Here is a 22,243-nt window from a genome sequence, read left to right on the forward strand (position 1 = left end):
AAGTTGTCCCATTTCTCAATCTATAGCCCACAAGTGCATCCGTGAAGTCACCCAGGTCCATGGGATGATAGATGGCATGGATGTCGCCTTGTGCACACCGGGAAGTCTTGAACTGCCCTTCATTAACAGGAAGGGGTTCCAGTCTTTGAACGTCTAACTTGTGTGCGACCACCACCTGAAGATTGTGTACGCATCACCGGGAGTGTGCATGCCAGCTACATCCTGGGGCAGTCGTAGATCCCCGGCATTTGGGGATACCATAGGGTGACTGGATGGCTCTTCGGGGATAAGGGGTACCTGCTAAGACCTGGCTAATGAGCCCAATATGGAGGCAGGTGACCAAAGTGGAGATCTGATAAAACGAGGCCAATGTGACCAACCGGGCTGTCATTCACCGGTGCATCGGACTCCCTAAAATGCGGGATGCCTCTGCAGTACACCCCGCCGAGGGTTGCCCGCTTTGTGGTGGTTTGTTGTGCCCTCCACAACCTGGCACAGCAGCAGGGCGACATGCTGAAGGTGGAGGAGGAGGAACAAGTGGGCATCTCCGAGGAGGAGGACAAGGTGGAGCTGAACCAGGGATGGCTGGAAGAAGAGCCCGGGGAGGACCCACAGGACCAGCGGAAAGGTGGTGGGCAGGCGCGACGGCAAGGATCTGGCATGCCAGACACCACCCCCCATCCACCCACCATTTACCCGCCCCTACCCCTCCAGCCCCCGATCATCATGTTCCACCCTCCCAGGGTCGGTGTTACTAATCTTCAGGGTGATGGGCCTGTGTTGGTACTGTCAGCTGGTCAATACAAGGCAGGCGGATGGTGGTAACCCACTGTGACCTGAGCTCTGGTGCCCCTCAATCTATGCCATAGTCTGACTCCTGTCTGTCTGCTGAGTGTGCGCTCACACCCATCGCCTCCACGTGGTATGCCGTGGTGGACAGGGCCCAGGTCAGGTAGCTGGGAGGCAGGGGCCGGGGGAGGATGAAGGGCGACTGGCCACCTGAGACTGGGACATGCTCTGCAGCGCCCTGAGAAGATCCACCTGAAACATCGACACGTTCGCCAGGGACTGGGACATGCCCCGCAGCACCTCTGAAAGCTTCACCTGCGTCAGGGACACGTCCCCAGTGAGTCGGACATGCTGCCGAGGCATTCAGCGACTGCTTGAGCAATGCCTTGGACACCACCACTCAAGGTGCTGACATCATGCTCGAGGCTCTCCACTGCGATCACCACCTTAACAGTGTTGGCCTCAGTTCCAGACATTGCCAGCGCTATCACCTGAGCCCGTAGTATTTGGGACTCCTCCAATTGGCCATGGACCCACTGGAATGTTCCGCTCTCCACCTCAAGGCCGCACCTTAAACCGGGGCTGGTTTAGCACAGTGGGCTAAACAGCTGGCTTGTAATGCAGAACAAGACCAGCAGCGCGGATTCAATTCCTGTACCGGCCTCCCTGAACAGGTGCCAGAATGTGGCGGCTAGGAGCTTTTCACAGTAACTTCATTGAAGCTTACTTATGACAATAAGCGATTATTATTATTATTATCGACTGCATCAGCTCCGGGTCCAGAGGCTCAGTAGTTGACTGGGACTCAGCTGAGTCTCATGGGCAGCACGATAGCACAAGTGGCTAGAACTATGGCTTAACAGCGCCAGGTTCCTAGATTTGATTCCTCGCTGGGTCACTGTCTGTGTGGAGTCTGCACGTTCCCCCCGTGTCTGCGTGGGTTTCCTCCAGGTGCTCCAGTTTCCTCCTACAGTCCAAAGATGTGCAGGTTAGGTGGAGTGGCCACGTTAAATTGCCCTTGGTGTCCAAAAAGGTTAGGAGGGGGTTATTGGCCTCATTCTGCACTGTATGTTCTAAGTCCTGGGATCCAGCAGACCTCTGACTGCTGTCTCCATTGGATGTTCCTGCCTCCACCTGATGTGAATCTGCAGTTGTGTGGTGCTCACCAGATATGCCCCAGAGGCTTGTCCACTACTTTTGTCCACCTAGGTGTGTGTCTGTGCCTTGGTGGAGGTTGTGGATGACAGCAGTAATACATCGATGGTGGCATTCTCAGAGCTCTTTCCGAGTGTTTTCTTGGACGGCGGGACCGTGGCCCACCCCGGATGGGCTGATGCCATCAGATGGAGATCCTGTAGGAGAATGGACATGTGGTCAGTCGGAGGGAAGGATCATCATTCTGACATGAACAACTCCTGTGTGACTGGTCACCTGGGTGGGGCTGGTGGATACTCACCTCTGCAGCGCAGGCCAAGCTCGACGTTGGTGACCGCTCTATCTCCGGCTACCCCAGGCTCGCTTCTTGTAGAGGGTGAGGACCCTGAGATCCAGCACCCCGGCGTCTGTCTGAGTCCTTTCCCATCTGCTGTGGACCAACCTCTCCTGTGGGGACACAGAGTGGGCATCCTGAGCCGCACGCTTCAGGCATCGGGGGGCGCGGGGGTGTGTGTGCGCATGGCGGCCACACCATTGGGCATAGGCGGGGTGTGCTGGTGGGTGCAAGGGTGTGCTGGTGGGTGCAAGGGTGTGCTGGGGCATGCCGCGATATTGTGCTGGGGGGGCTGTGCCATGTGCAGAGAAATTGGGGTAGCAGGTGGGACTGGCACCAGTTAGCTGATGCCAACTCGCCCATGCGGCCCAGTGGAGGTCATTGAGCTTCTTGCAGCAATGTGTGGCAGTTCTCCTGGTGACGGCCCCCCCTCCCCAGTCCCTGGCGGCACTGGCTGACCCTCCCCAGGGGAACAGGGTATCCCATCAATCGCACCCATCAGTCTGGCCAGGTCGGCATCTCCTAATCGTGGAGCTGGTCTGTGTGGTAGCATGGCTGCGACCTGTCTGAGGTTTGCTCTGCGGGATCGGATTAAGTGCTGCTCCCCCTCATTAGCAGGGAGCTGCCAGACGCGGTCATGGTGAATCAACCGCTGGGACAGTCATTTGCAGCGTGAAGCCCGTGCGGCATTATTAAGTGCCCTAATTAACATTAGATCTCGGTGATGGCCTCGCCGGGTTGGCCATCGGGATACACCCAGCAATTCCACTCGCTACCACACTCAGAATGAATTTGGTTAGATCGCGCCCAATGTTTCAGAACGGCTGGTTTACTTCTGTCGGAGACAAAATATAATTTCTAACAGCACATTGAATTATATTAAAACATATAACATTATATTTGTCATAAACAAATAATTTTCTATTCATTTGCAGAGTTTTAAAAATCCTGCTGTGAGCAGCTCTAAATTCCATGCATAATTGAAGACTTCAGTCAAGTTGATCTTGCTGTTTCCTATTCTGTTTGAATCTGCTAACTAATCATTGACTAAATTGGTGGGATTGGGACTCTGGGCAGGTTTTTTTTCTGACACAGCTAAACACATTGAGAATTGGACCTAAATTTATGTCTATTTCCCGTTATGCCCGGCAGAAAATGAACACGATTTTACTGGTGTGTGGGAGATTTTATTTAAAACTTCCAGATAGTAACCAGGGTGCTGAGCTCGATAGCCAAGCTGGTAGAGTATTAGAGGAAGTCAAGATCATTCATAGGATGCAGGATTCGCTGACTAGCCGCCATTAATTGCCCATCCCTAATTGCCTTTGGGGAAGTGGTGGTGAGATGTCTTCTTGAACCGCTGCAGTCCCTGAGGTGTAGGTTCATCTAAGGAGAGAGTTTCAAGATTTTGTCCCAAGAACAGTGAAGGGTGGAGATATATTTTAAAATCAGGATGGTGAGTGGCTTGGAGGGGAACTTCCGGGAGGTGGTTTTCCCATATATCTGCTGTCTTTCTAGATGGTAGTGGTCGTGGGTTTGGAAGGTGCTGCCTCAGGAACCTTGGTGAGTTCCTGCAATGCATCTTGCAGATGGTACACATGCATGCCACTGTTCTTTGGTTTTGGAGGGGGTGAATCTTCCTGGAAGGAGTGCCAATCAATGGTTGCTTTGTTCTGGATGGTGTCGAGCTTCTTGAGTGTTACTGGAGCTGCACTCATCCAGGCAAGGGCAGAGTACTCCATAACACTCTGACTTGTGCCTTGTAGATGGTGAACAGGCTTTTGGGGGCATCAGGTGAGTAACTCGCTGCAGAATTCTTAACCTCTGAACTGCCAGGGCACAGTTCAACTGAAAAGTTTCTAAATCCAGTTTTAGACGCATTTGGCGGGGTGTTTCACAGCGGTCACATTTGCATGATCGCGGCCCGTTTTCAATGGCACATAGTGTCAAAAATATGCCCCCACGATATTCCCGTTACTGGCTCCCTCGCCGTCTGATTCGCCTGACTCACGCCTCAGCAGCTCACTGCTAACAATGGGGAGCTGCTTTTGAACGCTCGCTTACCACTCACTCCCAGTCAACACACAAGGATGACAGTGCGCAGACCTGCTCCTCGCTTTGGGGATGCTGATCTCACAAAGATTTCTCGAGGCTGTAGATGGGAGGAAGTGGCAGCGTCTGCCAGTGCGTGCAGCATGACAAGGAAGACCGCCATCCAATAAAGGAAGAAACCAAATGACTTCTAACGAGCTGCAAGGGTAAGTTACCACCTCTCTCCTGGCATCAGTTTCACCTGCCGTCCCTCAAATTCCCAAACCCACCTCCCCCACAGACAATCGGCTGCCACATCCAACCTTTGTGCTTGTTCAAAATAAAAGCAAATTGCAGTGGATGCTGGAATCTGAAACCAAAAAGAAAATGCTGGAAAATCTCAGCAGGTCTGGCAGCATCTGTAGGGAGAGAAAAGAGCTAACGTTTCGAGTCCAGATGACCCTTTGTCAGGCTTTTCACCATTTCAGATCACTCTGGCGGGCATCCTCTGGAGGGTTTCCAGCATTTAAGATGCCAGACTTCAATCAATTTGATTCCATCCACATGATGTCAAAAAACAGCTAAAGACACTGGATACTACAAAGTCAAGGGTCTTGACAATATTCTGGCAATAGAACTGAAGTCTTGTGCTCCAGAACTTACCGTGTCCCTGGCAAGGTGTTCCGTGAAGCTCCAACACTGGCATCTACCCGGCAATGTGGAAAATTGGTATTTTCAGGTATGTCCTGGACACAAGAAACAGGACAAATCCAACCTGACCAACTATTGACCAATCAGTCTATTCTTGATCATCAGCAAAGTAATGGAAGGGGTCATCAAGAGTCCTATCAAGCAACATACTTATCAATAACCCGTCAATGATGCTCATTACAGCTTTGTTCAAACATTAACAAAAGAGTTGCGAGTGACTGCCTTTGACATCAGGGCAGCATTTGACTGAGTGTGGCTTCATTGAGCCTGAGCAAAACTGGAGTGAATGGTAATTGGTTGGAGTCATACCGAGCACAAAGCTGGAGGTCAAATATCTAACTTCCGGACGTACCAACAACCACCGCGACAGATACTACTCGAGGAATTACTGGATGCAAACATTCTAGGTAGAGGAAACTGTAGTGACATGTACGAACAACTGGTAGAGAGGGCTGACACTGTATGGGATGTGATGAGGAAGAGATGGGAGGAAGACCTGGGGCTCGAAATAGGGTGGGGACTCTGGAGTGAAGCACTACATAGGGTCAACTCCACTTCCACATGCACAAGACTCAACCTCACACAACAAAAGGTGGTACATAGAGCCCACTTGACACGAACCCAAATGAGTGGGTTCTTCCCGGAGGTGGACGACAGATGTGAACAGTGCCAAGGACGCCCGGCCAACCACGCCGACATGTTCTGGTCTTCCCCAGACTTGCTGAGCCTTCTTCGAGGCATTCTTCGAGGTAATGTCCAAAGTGGTGGGGATGAGGGTGGAGCCGTGCCTTAAAGTGGCCGTCGTTGGGGTATCAGACCAACCAGATCTCTTCATGGGGAGGAGGGCTATGCCCTTGCCTTTGCCTCCCTGATCGCCCGCCGTAGAATCCTGCTCGGCTGGCGGTCAGCAGCACCACCGAAAGCTGCAGACTGGCCGTCCGACCTCTCAGAATCTCTCCAAATGGAGAAAATCAAATTTGCCATCCGGGGGTCGGAAGATGGCTTCTTCAGAACATGGGAGCCATTCACCCAACTGCTCTGGGACCTGTTTGTGGACAACGAACAAACAAATAGATAATCAAGTAGCCAAGAGCCAGGGAAAGTCGCCAAAACATGAGAAAGAGAGGGAAGGGAGGGAGGACCCGGGGGGAGGGGGGTGCGGGGGACAGTGCAAGAGGGGGTAGCCAAACACAGCTGAAAAGAAAGGGGGATGCAGAGAGGGAGGGAGGGGCGAAAGGGGGCAGGGAAGGGCGGGAAGGGGGGATGAAGGAAGAACAGAGGGCTAAGAATAATAGAGGGGAGCCAAAGGGGAGGAAAGACAAGGGAACACAAACTGGAAGGAGAGCACGGGAAACGATAATGACCACAATGCGCACAGCAGGGTAACAGAGAGTAAGAAAGTACAGGAGGAAGGAATGACAGACGGCCGAGGCGGAGGCAAACACAGAACAGCGAAAACCGACCGGGAGAGGCAAGCAACATCAGGGGCGCTGTCCAGGCGCCCTGCCCACCCAGTTTTATTCTGTTTTGCTTGTGCTGTATGTATTTTCTTTTTTTTTAAAAACAGAAAAGAACATGGAGGGCACCCAATGACATTTATAACGTAATTGTCTCTCTGTTGCTTCAATATATAGACACTTCCCCTGTTTTTACTTTCCCACCTCTTGTTTTCTGATTTATGTAGTACATAGAACATACAGTGCAGAAGGAGGCCATTAGGCCCATCGAGTCTGCACCGACCCTCTTAAGCCCTCACTTCCACCCTATCCCCGTAATCCAATAACCCCTCCTATTCTTTTTGGACACTAAGGGCAATTTAGCATGGCCAATCCACCTAACCTGCACGTCTTTGGACTGTGGGAGGAAACCGGAGCACCCGGAGGAAACCCACGCAGACACGGGGAGAACGTGCAGACTCCGTCCAGACAGTGACCCAGTAGGGAATCAAACCTGAGACCCTGGCGCTGTGAAGCCACAGTGCTAACCACTGTGCTACCGTGCTGCCCCTAGTGTTTTTGTTTTTGTTATCTATTTTTGGTTTCTCTTTGTGTACATCTGTAAATATACCATGTATTAAAAAACCAATAAAAACATTTTTTAAAAATCTCAGTTCCAGGTCATTACTGCAGGAGACCCTCAGGGTAGTATCCTCGGCCCAACCATCTTCAGTTGCTTCATCAATGGCCTCCCTTCCGTCAAAACGTCAGACACGAGGGTATTCGCTGATGATTGCGCTGTATTCAGATACTATAGTAGTCTATGTACAAATGCAGAAAGACCTGTACAATGCCCAGGCTGGGCTGACAAGTGGCAACATTCACACTACACAAGTACCAGGCAATGACCATCTCCAACAAGAGAGAATCTAACCATTGCTCTTGACATTCAATGGAATTAGCATCGCTGAATCCCCCACTATCAACATCCTGAGGGTTACTATTGACCAGAGTCTGAACTGGACTGGACATAGAAATACTGTGGTTATAAGAACAGGTCAGAGTCTCGGAATTCTGCACCAAGTAACTCACCTACTTACCCCCAAAGCCTGTCCACCATCTACAAGGCACCGGCCATGAGTATGATGGAAAACTCTCTACTCGTCTAGATGAGTGCAGCTCTAACAACACTCAAGAAGCATGACACCATCCAGCAAAAAGCAGCCCACCTGATTGGCTCTCCATCCACCACCAATGAACAGCAACAGCAGTGTGTACCATTTACAAGATGCACTGCAGGAACACACCAAGGCTCCTTAGACAGCACCTCCGAACCCACAACCCATCTAGAAGGACAAGGGCAGCAGATACATGGGAACACCATCACCTGGAAGTTCACATGAGTGGTAGGGAAACTACTGGAGAAAATTCTGAAGGAGAGAATCTATCTCCACTGGAAGAGGCAAGGTTTGATCAGGAATAGTCAGCATGGCTTTGTCAGAGGGAAGTCATGCCTAACAAATTTGATTGAATTTTTTGAGGAGGTGACCAGATGTGTAGATGAGGGTAGTGCACTTGATGTAGTTCATATGGATTTCAGCAAAGATTTTAACAAAGTCCCACATGGGAGATTTATTAACAAGGCAAATGTGCATGGGATACTGGGTAATTTGATAAGGTGAATTCAAAATTGGCTTAGTTGTAGGAGTTAGAGGGTGATGACAGACACTGCTTTAGTGACTGGAAGCCAAAGTCCAGTTGAGTACCACATGGATCTGTGCTGGGTCTTCTATTATTCGTCATTTATATAAACAACATTCGTGACTGCGGGAGATCAGAAAGTTTGCAGATTACACAAAGACTGACCTGGTAACAGTGAGTTTGAGAGTCTTGTGTTACGGGAAGAAATAGAAGGGATAGGCAGATAAGTGGTAGATGGAATGTAACCTGAAAAGTGTGAGGTGATACACTTTGGAAGGAGAAATTTGACAAGGAAGTATTCGATGAATGGCACGATACTGGGAAGTTCCTAAGAACAAAAGGGCATTGGCGCGTTTGTTCATAGACCTTTGAAGGCAGAAGGGCAGGCTAATAGGATGGTGAAAAAGGCATATTGGACACTTGCCTTTATCAATCCAGGCTTGGATTAAAAAAGCAGGGCGGTCATGTTGGAGTTGCATAGAACTTTGGTGAGGTCATAGCTGGAGTACTGTGTGCAATTCTGGTCCCCACATTATAGGAAGTAAGTAATTGCACTGGAAAGGGTGCAGAAGACTTTCACCAGGATGTTGCATGTGATGGAACATTTAAGTTATGAAGAGAGGTTGGATAGGCTTAGGTTGTTTTCATTGGAGCAGAGAAGACTAGGGCAACCTGATCGAGGTGTGCAAGATTATGAGGGGCATGGACAGGGTGGATGGGGACCAGCTGTTCCTCTGAGTTGAAAGGCCAATCACGAGTGGACCCAAGTTCAAGTTAAGGAGCAGGAGGGGGCTGTGATGTAAAACGTTTTTACCCAGAGGGTGGTGATGGTCTGGAATGCACCGCCTGGGAAGATGGTAGAGGCGGCTTGCCTCATGTACTTTAAAAAGTACCTGGATGAGCACTTGGCACGTCAGAGCATTCAAGGCTATGGGCCAAGTGCTGGCAAATGGAATTAAATAGGTCAGGTGCTTAGTCAGTGCAGACTCGATGGGCCAAAGGGCCTCTTCTGCACTGTATTGTTCTGTGATTCTGTGAAGTCACTCGCCATGCTGACTGGGAAATATATCATCATTCCTTCAATGTCGCCGAATCAAAATGTTGGAATTCCCTTCTCAACATCACTGTGGGTGTACCTACACCACATAGACTAGCAATTCAAAAAGACAGCTCACCACCACCTTCTCAATGCAATAAGGGGTGAGAAATATATTTTGGCCTAGCCAGCAATGCTCACACCTCATGAATGAATTCTTAAAAATGTAATTCTAGTCAGGACTATCTGTTGACAGATAGACAGATATTCATTCAAAGTAGTAGATATTCCACCCACTGTACTTTCCCTGGAATATGCAACAGACTGTGCCCAATTACAAGTGCTGCATTGAAATAGCAAAATATGTCATTTGCACTGAGCAACATACTTCAGAAGATACTCCGAAAATGTAAAATTAAATGCCAGAGAAGGACAGCTCCTATTCTGTTCTCCAATTATGCGAAATACATTTTATTTTAGCTAACATTAATACATCTGATGCAACAACATATGAATGCAGATAGTTAATTTCTGGTTAGTCAAATGGAGCATTTTGTAGCTTCTCTGGTGTTATGCGCATGCATTTGCATTTATTGTATTGGTGGTGTTCTTTCAAATGTTCATGGTCATGATTGTCATGCAAAGTGCCACTTTCAGAGTTAACTGTATGGGCTGAATTTTAACTCCCAAAAACAAGTGAGCTGGGGTCACATCAGAGGCTAAATTGTAAGAAATTTGAAAACCAACCGGTTTCAAATCCATCTATTTCTATTTTTAATAGAGGAGGTAGGACAGGCAGCTAACCAATCAGTTAATAAGAAACCTGAGCTCCCTGTTCATTATCATTTCAATTCGCCACCCGGATCCCACGCTGTGCAGAAGATTTTCACCAGGATGTTGCATGGGATGGAACATTTAAGTTATGAAGAGAGGTTGGATAGGCTTAGGTTGTTTTCATTGGAGCAGAGAAGACTAGGGCAACCTGATCGAGGTGTGCAAGATTATGAGGGGCATGGACAGGGTGGATGGGGACCAGCTGTTCCTCTTAGTTGAAAGGCCAATCACGGGTGGACCCAAGGTCAAGATAAGGAGCAGGAGGGGGCTGTGATGTACAACGTTTTTACCCAGAGGGTGGTGATGGTCTGGAATGCACTGCCTGGGATGATGGTAGAGGTGGCTTGCCTCACGTTTTCATTGAAGCTAAGCGCAAGATTGAGGAGCACCTCATCTTTTAACTCAGCACTCTACAGCACTCTGGACTCAACACTGATTTCAACAATCTTACATCATAACGTCTGCACCCATTTTGTTGTTTTTATTCCTGGTTACACTGTGTTACAGTTTCTTTTTTATTCTGCTGCGTGGCATTCAGATTTATTCAAACCTCACCTGGCACATCTTGGGTGTGATTCTCCAGTCCACCAGCCACGTTTTCCGGCGCACCCCTGCCAGCAGCGGGATTCTCCATTCCCACAGCCGATCAATGGGGTTTCCCATTGTGGCCATCTCATGCCGTTGGGAAACCCTCGGGCGTGGGTGCACTGCTGGTAGACCGGAGAATTCCGCGGAACTTTTTGTTTTATTACTTAACCTGTTACCTTTTATTTTGGCTTTCATTCCATAAAACCACGGGCGCCAAGGTAGCACAGTGGTTAGCACTGTTGCTTTATTGGCCCACGTTTGTGGAAACCAGTACTGAACAGTGTCCTGGTGAGGTCTCGCAAGTCCCAGGTTCGATTCCCGGCTTGGGTCACTGTCTTTGCAGAGTCTGCACTTTCTCCCCGTGTCTGCGTGGGTTTCCTCCGGGGGCTCCGTTTCCTTCCACAAGTCCTGAAAGACGTGCTGTTCGATGCATTGGACATTCTGAATTCTCCCTGTGTACCCGAACAGGCGCCGGAATGTGGTGACGAGGGGCTTTTCACAGTAACTTCATGGCAATGTTAATGTAAGCCTACCTGTGACAATAAAGATTATTGTTATTATTATTTGTCAATTAACCTCTCCTGCCCTCCACCTTATCACAGACCTTCCATTGCGTTCTTCCTGCCCCCTTAACCCACCCCCTCTCTTCCCCCCAGCCCTCCTACTTGTCAAAAAACATTCCACCATTCCTCAATTTTGATGAAGGGACAATGACGTTAAACTTTTACCTTTTTTTCATTTGGGATTAACAGCATCTGCAGTATTTTGCTTTTGCAAGGACATTTTCATTCTTCTTCACACGATTGTTCGAGGGACATGTGATTGTTCACAGGTAGAAGTGATTGTTCACGGGTAGAAATTCCCACCTGTCCCACCTCAAGTATCCTATGGCCCATTTATTTGCTGCCTACCTCTCTACTACAGCACATAATTGCTCCCTGGGTAACAGCTTCTGAATCAGGTAGAGCACATATCAGTGTGGACATATTCAGATCTATGTAAAAGTGAACAAAATCCAGTTATTAAATTTGTTCAAAAAAGAGGCTGTATTCCAAAGGCTAAGAATATTTAGGTCTATGGCAAACCCAGAGGTGTCCAATGGTAGTTGTCAGGTGCTAAATACCTAGTGGGTGTGATGGAAAAGCATCAGGCAAAGAAAGTGGAAGCTAAACCTAATCCTGCCTTGGGAGTAAAGGATGTTCCTCTGCTTGAGGTAACCATAGTCAAATTCCACATTTGAAGCACCAGTTTGCAAAACCAATTTTTGGCGAAAGCCTGCGACCATAAACACAAGATTGGTATACTGTTCAGGTCCTCGAAATGAGCCTCCACCTCAGGGCTCCACTGTAACAGGTTTGATGCCATTACTTTATTCAAGCCAGTAAAGGTGGTTACTCAGGTTGAAACATCCAGAATAAATCATTGGTAGTACCAGTGATGCCCAGATAACATGCCTAGGGGCAGCACGGTAGCACAGTGGTTAGTACTGTGGCTTCACAGCTCCAGGGTCCCAGGTTCGATTCCTGGCTTGGGTCACTGTCTGCGCGGAGTCTGCACGTTCTCCCAGTGTCTGCGTGGGTTTCCTCCGGGTGCTTCGGTTTCCTCCCACAAGTCCCGAAAGATGTGCTGTTAGGTAATTTGGACATTCTGAATTCTCCCTTTGTGTACCCGAACCGACGCAGGAATATGGCGACTGGGGGATTATCACAGTAACTTCATTAATGTAAGCCTATTTGTGACAATAAAAGATTATTATTATATTATTATTGTTATTACATTGTTCTTCTTCTTATTTTATTACTATTCTATTCCCCAGTCAGAGATAATAGCCGATTGTGGCACTTCCATCAGTTTATCACAGGTTCAACTATTGAGGCTGTCTATTGCAGCTTCCACTTTTCATAAATGTAAAACACAGAACAACATTAGCGAACTATGCCATTGTAAACCGGGTATAAAGAAAGCGATTCAGCGGAGAAACTTTAAAGTCTGCTTTTGAAATGAAATGAAATGAATCGGTGTTTCTCGTTGGCGGCAGTGCCGAGATTCACCCCACTATTCACCTGCACATTTTCAGTTTTTTGGTCCTCAGGGGGTTTCTTCCCACCGAGGCCACACTTTAGTGCCAGCAGCAACGGCTTGTCGCACATCAGGGTGCCATTTTGTCTCACAGACCCTGGGCGGGATTCTCCGCCGGTGGGATTCTCCGTTTTGCCGGCAGCCCGGAGGTTTCCCGGCGGCGTGGGGCTGTCCCACAATGGGAAAACTCATTGACCGGCCGGCGTAACGGAACATCCCGCCGGTGGGTTGAGGCAGAAATGTGGCACGGCGGGATGGAGCATCCCGCCGCCTACCTCTGCATGCCCTCACTTTCAGGTCCCCCTCCGCTTTATTGACACATCACCTTCAACCTCCCAACCTTGTCAAGACTCTTGGAACCCCCCTCCAATGGCAAAGCATCCAGACACACTGACACTGACAGCCTGGTCACCTATAAGTGCCCCTGCCATCTGGCAGTGCCACCCAGGTGCCAGGTGGATTGCCAGGGTACCACCATGTCACGTCCCCCACTACCCTATCTAATGTCCTGCAAGACCCTCTGAGCTGCTATCATGCCTGGTCCACATTTGTGGAAACCAGTGCTAAACAGTGTCCTGGTTAGGTCTCGCAGGTGCAGCCATGAACACCCGGGCGCCTGGTGTCTGGGTATTTAAGTGAGGTGACTGAATCATTTAAATATGCAGATCTGGATCAGGCCCAGCGAGGGCAAAATCCAGATCTTGCTGGGCAGAGTAAGTCAAGTCACCACGTTGCTCCCGGCAGAGAGCCCAATTTGGGGCTCTGGCACGATTTACCCATTGCACCTGGATTCTTGCCGGCCACAACGTGGACATTGAACCTTGTCCAAACTCTCAGTGCTTTGGAAGGTGGCTGGAGCCTCATATAATCCAAATAGCTGGAGCCTCATATAATCCAATAGTGCACTGGTAGACCCCCTCAGCAGACACAAAAACCATTTTCTCTTTCATGGGATCTTAATTAAACCTATCAGTATACTGACAGATTTTAGCTGACAAGGTAATTAGCCATCAACTTTCAACTCTTCTACCCAGAGCATCAGGGAAACATCAAATGTGCGAACTTCAGTTTCCAGCAAAAATCATTACTGAAGTACAAGTTCCCATCAGGCTTTGGAGGTAAAGCAATGGGACTATTCATTTCACTGCGTTGTTCTTCAGTTTCATATAATGGCAATGTTATTTCCATTTCCTAGCTAACCTCCTTATGTTTGGCTCCTGGGATTCTGTAAGGTCAAATGGTACCACAAGTGTAGGGCAGCACGGTAGCACAGTGGTTAGCACATTTGCTTCCCAGTCCAGGGCCCCAGGTTCGATTCCCGGCTTGGGTCACTGGCTGTGTGGAATCTGCATGTTCTCCTAGTGTTTGTGTGGGTTTCCTCCGGGTGCCCCGGTTTCCTCCCACAGTCCAAAAATGTGCAGGTTATGTGGATCGGCTATGCTAAATTGCCCTAGGTGTCCAAAAAAAAAAGGTTAGGTGGGGCTACAGGGATAGGGTGGAGGTGTAGGGATAGGGTAGAGGTATGGGCTTAGGTAGGGCGCTGTTTCCGAGGGCCAGTGCAGACTCGATGGCCAAATGGCCTCCTTCTGCACTGTAAATTCTAAATTTCTATGATAAGATCACCCACAATCTCCAGATCAAGATGCAAATAGAATCATAGTTCTGATCTACCATGCCTTGAACTAGTCCATACTGATTCTCAGCCTGTTCACTACATAAATTAACTCTTCCTTGTACTTCAGGGTCGGTGCCCCCGATGATTATTCCATCAGTCCAACAGTCTCACTGCAAATCTCTCCTTATCCCCAAGCCCCTCCATTGCACCAGGAGCTCCATGTGGTATTTTTGCTCAGGTGTCCTTCACATATTGTCTGATCTTATTGTTCACTAAGAACACAACCAGGAGCTTACTTTTAGGAGCGTGGATTAGGATGCAGCTTAGTCACCTGATCAAAGACTCTGACTCCAGCATCTTTATGATAATGGCTTCCCTTCCTTAAATGAGCTCTCCATTGGTCTCTGTATGAAAGACTTAAGGCACGATTGTCCCGATCGGAAACTAAATGCTCCTGATAGGGGAAAAACCAGAGTAATTCCCATTGGTGCTAGAAGTACCCCAACATACCTTCAATTGGGGTTTCAGTACAATTCAATGGCACACTGAGGTTCTCGCTGGACCAGGGAGTGGTGGGACCTAATCTCTCTGATAAGTTCCCCTACTCAGAGACTGGAGAGCCGGTTTTAAAGGGTGTCCCTATCTCATAATGCTTCAGATCACCCCCTCCCCTGGATCGCTGGCAACATCACCCTCTGGATTGCTACCAACCCCTCTCCAGATCGCCGGCAATGTCGTCCCTGGATCGCAAGGGCCCCTCCCAGTCCTGTCCTTTTGAACCCCCATTTCCCCCACTAACACCCTCCTCTTCCCCCCCCCCGAACTTCTCCTTCAGGTCCCACCCCATGATTATCTCTTTGTTCTCAACACCCGGAAGCTCTTGAGAACAAAGGGACAGCCTCTTTAAAAAACAATGCAGTTAGAAAAAAAAACTGGTCCTCTGTGTTAATGCAGAGCCATATAAATAAAAACACTTAATCCTCCCTTTGAAACTGCCTGGACCTGTCAATCAAAATGCTTATAAAAGGCAATAGTTCATGAAATTGAATATAAGCAATGCAGTTCAAAGCTTTTAGGCTTCTAAGCATACAGCACAAGCTCCCCAGACCCTCACCTCCCATGAAGGACCCCCTTGGCAACCAGGAGACAATTGTAGGAAAGGTACTCACTCCTTTCCACCCCTCAAACTGCAAGCCGCCAGGTCCCCATTTATCAGGACTTGCATCAATTCATGTTAGCGGTAATCTCGGCTGGGGGACAGAATCCCAAGAGGCAGGTGATTTGGGCGCACTGCCCATAAATTAGATTCAAAACAGCTCTTATGAACTATTTACATGTTCCCACCAGGCCTAGGAGGGAACCTCATTGGAGATGTCAGGAAGTTCATTGGAGTTGGTGGGGTAGGCTGGGAGACTCACAAGTTTCACAACCAGCGTGAAACCTGTTTTTAGCCCGACGCCCAATTCACTGGGCCCCCAGAATTCCCTCGGCAGCCCCGGAGAATCCTGGCCATTGATTTGCACTATTAGGAACAAATGTCCAAGCTATAGTCTAACCATTTTAGCATTGCTTTTTCCCCAACTCTGGAAAAACCTCCAACTTTTCTGGGGCCTTGACAGTAATCTTTGCATCCTCATTAGCAACAGGTGAAGTTCCAGAAAACTTGAGAGTAGCCAATGTTGTTCCATTGTTTTTGAAGGGCAGTGGGTATAATCCAGGAAATTATAGGCCGGTGAACCTTACGTCAGTGGTAGAGAAATTATTGGAAAAGATTCTTCGAGATAGGATTTACTCACATTTGGAAACAAATGGACTTATTTGTGATGGACAGCATGGTTTTCTGAAGGGGAGATCATGCCTCACTAATGTGATCGAATTTTTCGAGGAAGTGACAAAGATGATAGGTGGGGGAAATGTAGTAGATGTTGTATACATAGACTTCAGTAAAGCCTTTGACAAGGTACCTCATGGTAGACCAGTACAAAAGGTGAAGTCACATGGGATCAGATGAGAGCATGCAAGTTGGATACAGAACTAGCTTGGGCACAGAAGACAGGTGGTAACAGTAGAATCATAGAATTTACAGTGCAGAAGGAGGCCATTTGGCCCATCGAGTCTGCACCGGCTCTTGGAAAGAGCACCCTACCCAAGCCCATACCCCCACCCTATCCCCATAACCCAGTAACCCCACCCAACACTAAGGGCAATTTTGGGCACTAAGGGCAATTTAGCATGGCCAATCCACCTAACCCGCACATCTTTGGACTGTGGGAGGAAACCGGAGCACCCGGAGGAAACCCACGCACACACGGGGAGAACGTGCAGACTCCGCACAGACAGCGACCCAAGCCGGGAATCGAACCTGGGACCCTGGAGCTGTGAAGCAATTGTGCTAACCACTATGTTACCGTGCTGCCCTTTGAATGGTGCTTTTCTAAATAGAAGGCTGTGATCAGCAGCGTTCCACAGGGATTAGTTCTGGGGCCTTTGTTGTTCGTGGTGTATATAAATGATTTGGGGGAAAATGTAACTGATCTGATTAGTAATTTTTCAGACGACACAAAAATTGATGGAGTTCTGATAGTGAAGAGGATTGTCAGAGGATACAGCAGGATATAAACTGGTTGGAGTCTTGGGTGGAGAAATGGCAGATGGAGTTTAATCAGGACATTTGTGAGGTAATGCCCTTTGGAAAGTCCACTGCATGTAGGAATTACACAATAAACGGTAGAACTGACAGGGAGAGAGATCTGGGCGTGCATCTCCACCGATCACTGAAAATGGCAACGCATGTGGATAAGGTGGTCAAGAAGGCATATGGCATGCTGGCCTTCATCGGTCAGGGCATTGAATATAAAAATTGGCAAGTCATGTTGCAGCTGTACAGGACCTTAGTTAGGTCTCATTTGGAATAGTGTGTACAATTCTGCTTGCCACACTACCAGACAGATGTAGATGCTTTGGAGAGGGGACAGAAGTGGTTTACTAGGATGTTGTCTGGTATGAAGGGCATTGGCTATGAGGAGAGGTTATTTAAACCCGGTCTGTACTCACTGGAACGACGGAGGTTGAGAGTTAAGTACTAGGGGACATAGGTTTAAAGTGAGTGGGGAAAAGATTAGAACAGATGTGCAAGGCAAGTTATTTTTACACAGAGGGGGTAAATATATGGAACGCGCTGCCTGGGGAGATGGTGAGCAGGTACGATAATGGCATTTAAGGGACATCTAGACAAATATATGAATAGTGTCGGAATGCAAGGATACGGATTCAGAAATGTGCAGATGGTTTTAGTTTAGGCAGGAACCATGGTCGGCGCAGGCTTGGAGGGCCGAAGGGCCTGTTCCTGTGCTGTATTGTTCTTTGCTCTTCGTTCTCCTTCGTTCCCTTGAAACTCACCTTTTATGCTCTGCAGACTGGGAAAAGACTCAATTCAATCAACTTTTAAAAGGAGGCATTTAAATGACCTTACTCCCTCCGAAAGCTATGTTTTCTTAAAAATATCCTCTTTTGAGGATGAGGCCTTTCATCAGCCAATGGCTGACATATTGGGCCTCAGTCATTCGGCTACAATACCCAACCGCCCCCCTCCCACCTCCCCCCTCCCCTCCCCCATGGTCTGGATAGTGACAGGGGCCAGGGCAGTTCCAGAGGGTAGTGACGCGGGCTAGTAATTACCCAATCACCCCTGTGTGATCTGTTCGCCAGGTGCACACCTTGGGAGACCAATGATGATTCACGTTGTTCTGTCACGACACCTTGGAAGGTTTTTTTGACCAGGTGGAATGATTCAGGAGTAGGGGCCTTATAATTATATGGTAATACATTCAAATAACGCTCCCGAGAATGTCGCGAATCACAGCCCGTCATTGACTGGGAGAAGGGACAATCGCGTTATGCAATGACACTGATGTAAAATGCAAATTTGCAGATCTCTCGATATTTTCCATTCCTGTTGCTGAACCCGCCCAACAAGACCTGGGGTGTGATTCTCCGACCCTCCACCGGGTCGGCGAATCGCCGGGGGCTGGTGTGAATCCCGCTCCCGCCGTGTCCCGAATTCTCCGCCACCAGAGATTCGGTGGGGGCGGGAATCGCGCCGCGCCGCGCCGGTCGGCGGAAATCACACCAGTCGGCGGGCCCACCCACAGCGATTCTCCGGTCCGTGATGGGCCGAAGTCCCACCGCTGTCAACCCACGGCAGCCGGCGTGGATTGAACCACCTTTCCAAACGGCGGGACAAGGCGGCGCGGGCGGGCACCGGGGTCCTGAAGGGTGCCCCCATGGTGGCCTGGCCCGCAATCGGGGCCCACCGATCTGCAGGCAGGCTTGTGCCGTGGGGGCACTCTTTTCCTTCCGCTTCGCCATGGTCTTCACTATGGCGGAGGCGGAAGAGACCCCCTCCACTGCGCATGCGCGGGGATGCCGCGAGCGGCCGCTGACCCTTCTGCGCATGCGTCGCCCGGTGAAGTCATTTCCGCGCCAGCTGACGGGGCGGAAATCATTCTGACTCGGGCCTAGCCCCTTATGGTCAGGACTCGGCCCCTCAATATGTGGAGAATTCCGCAACTTTGGGGCGGCGCGATGCCGGACTGATTCGCGCCATTTTTGGCGCCGGTCGACGGACATCACGCCGATTGCGGAGAATCCCGCCCCAGGAGTTGAAAAACTCTACTAATGTTTCTGATATATGACCTTTCACCCAAACTCCAAAGATGCTGCTAGACCTGCTGAGCATTTCCAGCATTTTCTGTTTTTATTTCAGGATTCCAGTATCCACAGTATTTTTATTCTGTATGGAAAGCTCCTTCATCGTTGATTCTCCCACATTGGGAAACCTGGGCCAGGATTCTCCTGCAATCGGCGGGCTGGCCCGTACCGGCACCAAAGTGTGGCATGAACCACTCTGGCGCCGGGCCGCCTGGAAGGTGTGGAATCCTCCGCACTTCTGGGGGCGTGGCTGGCGCTGGAGGGGCTGGCGCCGCGCCAACCTGCGGCGAAGGGCCTCCGCCAGCTGGCGCGAGTTGGCGCATGCACAGAACCACTGGCGTATTTCCTGCGCATGCGCAGGGTGTTTCCTCTCCGCGACGGCCATGGCGGAGGCTTACAGAGGCCGGTGCGGAGGGAAAGAGTGCCCCCACGGCACAGGCCCACCCGCAGATCGGTGGGCCCCGATCGCGGGCCAGGCCACTGTGCCCCCCCCACCCCCCCCCACCCCCAGGGCCGGATCCCCCACGCCCCCCCGAGGACCCCGCTAACTGCCCTCCAAGCCAGGTCCCGCAGGTATGGACCTTGTCTATTTCACACCAGCGGGACTGACCAAAATCGGGCGTCCGCTCGGCCCATCGGGGCCCGGAGAATTGCCGGGGGGGCCGCTGCCAACGGCCCCCAACTGGCGCGGTGCGATCCCCGCCCCTGCCCGAAAACCGGCGCCGGAGAATTCGGCAGCCGGCGTTGGAGTGGTGGGGTGGGATTCACGCCGCCCCCCCCCCCCCCCCCCCCCCCGCCCCCGGCGATTCTCCGACCCGGCGGGGGGTCGGAGAATCCCGCCCCTGCTCTCTACTCTCAGGTCCAGTGCACGTTTAGTCCCAATGAACTGTTTTTAAAGTGAACTATTAATATCAAAAGAACTGAATATTCCACCCTATTTATTATGATTTATGCCAGGCATTCAAATAGTTAACCTTCAATACTGTAGCCCGTAAGGATAGATAGATGTTGACCTGCCTACCTTTGTGGAAGGATGAAGAAAGTTTTCCAGGAACTTAAACGATTATGTACAATCCATAACTTTCCTGTGTGGTTCAATTATGTGTGAATGATATTTAAATCCTGACCTCTCGATCCATATTTTTATGATTTACATTATAATCTCCCTAAAATAGAATGAAAAATATTAATGACCGTTCCAAGTAGAGCTGAAGATGCAGTAGTTGAAAATGGTTGTCATTCGTCAATGCTGCATATTGGCAAAGTAGAGACAAAATGAAAAGAGTTTGGTATATACTGTATAGATGTTATTATGTAATTGATAGCCAGTCCAATTATGTATTTTGTAATTGTGAAGTCACATCCTCTCATGTTGAAAAGATTGATTAAGTTTGACCCCTTTCTACAACAATTCGTACCGATAGAAACCTAGGCATAACAGATACAGATAAAGCCAGAGTTGTCTGCAATGGTATTTAGTATGGGTGGCAGGGAATAATAAGGTTGCAATTTGTTCATGGAGTTTAAACAGTGTCGCACACCACAAGATCACAGGGTAATCGAGAAAGATACATTTTAACATCACCATTTCGTCTTGTAATTTTGGCTGTTGAGGTAATGGAGTGTTAACACTGGGGAAGAATATGTTGTTCCTATTTGCTATTCGTGGTCATATCATATAATTTAAGATCGAGTACAGCATTGGCTGGATGCTGTTTGAAGTTCATTTTAGATGAAGCTTTTACAGTGCCTGGCATAATATTTCAGCTTGCAGATTAAAAGAGCATTTCGTGCTCACATCAGCCAGATAATTTCATTTCACACCGGGCATTAATCCTCATTCCTCTGTGACTGTGGTCACCCTGACTGTTAAAGTTTGGGCAGTTTAGTGTTGTTGATTTCTACCCACTGGGACTGGATTGAGACAGGCCAAACTCATTTAACCTAAGACCCCCAGTAGCTATCAAACACAAGTGAAAATGTTTACCTCTCTAAGATGAATTTGAACCTAGGTCCAAGAGATGAAAAAATAGTGTTCTAACCCATTGCACCCCATGAGAATGGCAACACTTAGGCTATAGAAAATTCAACAAGTCTCACTATTTGTTAAAAACATTGCATCACAGCTTGATAATAAGAGTGGTTCAGACAATTTGTAGTTGAGCACTGTGTAACAAAATATGATATATGCTGAGATGACAAAGTTATATTCATTTAACAGAGCTCATCGTAGAAGATGAAGTTTCACTGATCTGGATTTAAAAGTCCTTTTTGGTGCTTATTTTAATATATTCTTATGCAGCATCCTCATTGCCCAACTGTTGCCAATCATGGCACAATAACACCACGATATCTCAATGGAGAAAGTAGGAGAGGAGGCCCATGAAATACCTCAGACAGTGGCTTGAACCCACATGGTTGGAGTTACTAAGTGCCATGCTCTAACCAACTGAGCTAACCAGACCCATGATAATGCATTCAGAACTTCTGAAATATTTGCATTCCACAGATTAACCCTGATGATTCCCGGCCTCCTTGAATTCACAGACTCCTAAATGAATTCCTGCTCTTTAGTGACGCAAAAAAGCATCATTAGGCAAAGATCACTGAAATGCAACACTTTCTATAATCTTTCTTTACCAGACCAAGGGCAAGATTTAATAGGAATGAAACAGAGTCCTGTGTCGAGCGCGTTTAGCCAGGTGTTTCCCGGCGCTGGTGGTGCTGAGAACAACCCCGCTATTAAATGGGAGTCTGCTTCTTTTAGGGCTTTGGTGAGGAATGTCCCGATGACGCCGCACTGAGTCCCATTTCCTGCACTAAAGAGCTCCCGCTTGCCATTTTAAAATGGCGCCCCGATCTCTCGCCCCCCCCCCCCCCCCCCCCCAATGCCCCAACTGACCAAGCCACCCGCACCTCACTTAATAAGGGCATGGCTCCCCAGGCCCGATATCTGGTGTGGGCAAAATGCCACCCGGACATGCTGGTAGTTCCAGCCTGGCATCCTGGCAGTGCCCCTGCAAGCCTGACAGTGCCACCTGGGAACCCTGGCAGTGCCATAGTGGCACACAGGTGGCACTGCCAGGGTGCCTAGGTGGCATCATGAGTGTCAGGGTACCCTCCAGCCCAGAGCCTGACCAACCAGGGGCCTTGATCCCCTGGGAGACCCCCCAGGTGTCAGTACGCCTGGTCTCCATTGGTGGAAACTAGCACTAAACAGCCCT

Source organism: Scyliorhinus torazame, chromosome 4 (genome assembly GCF_047496885.1).
Source record: "Scyliorhinus torazame isolate Kashiwa2021f chromosome 4, sScyTor2.1, whole genome shotgun sequence".
Taxonomy (NCBI): domain Eukaryota; kingdom Metazoa; phylum Chordata; class Chondrichthyes; order Carcharhiniformes; family Scyliorhinidae; genus Scyliorhinus; species Scyliorhinus torazame.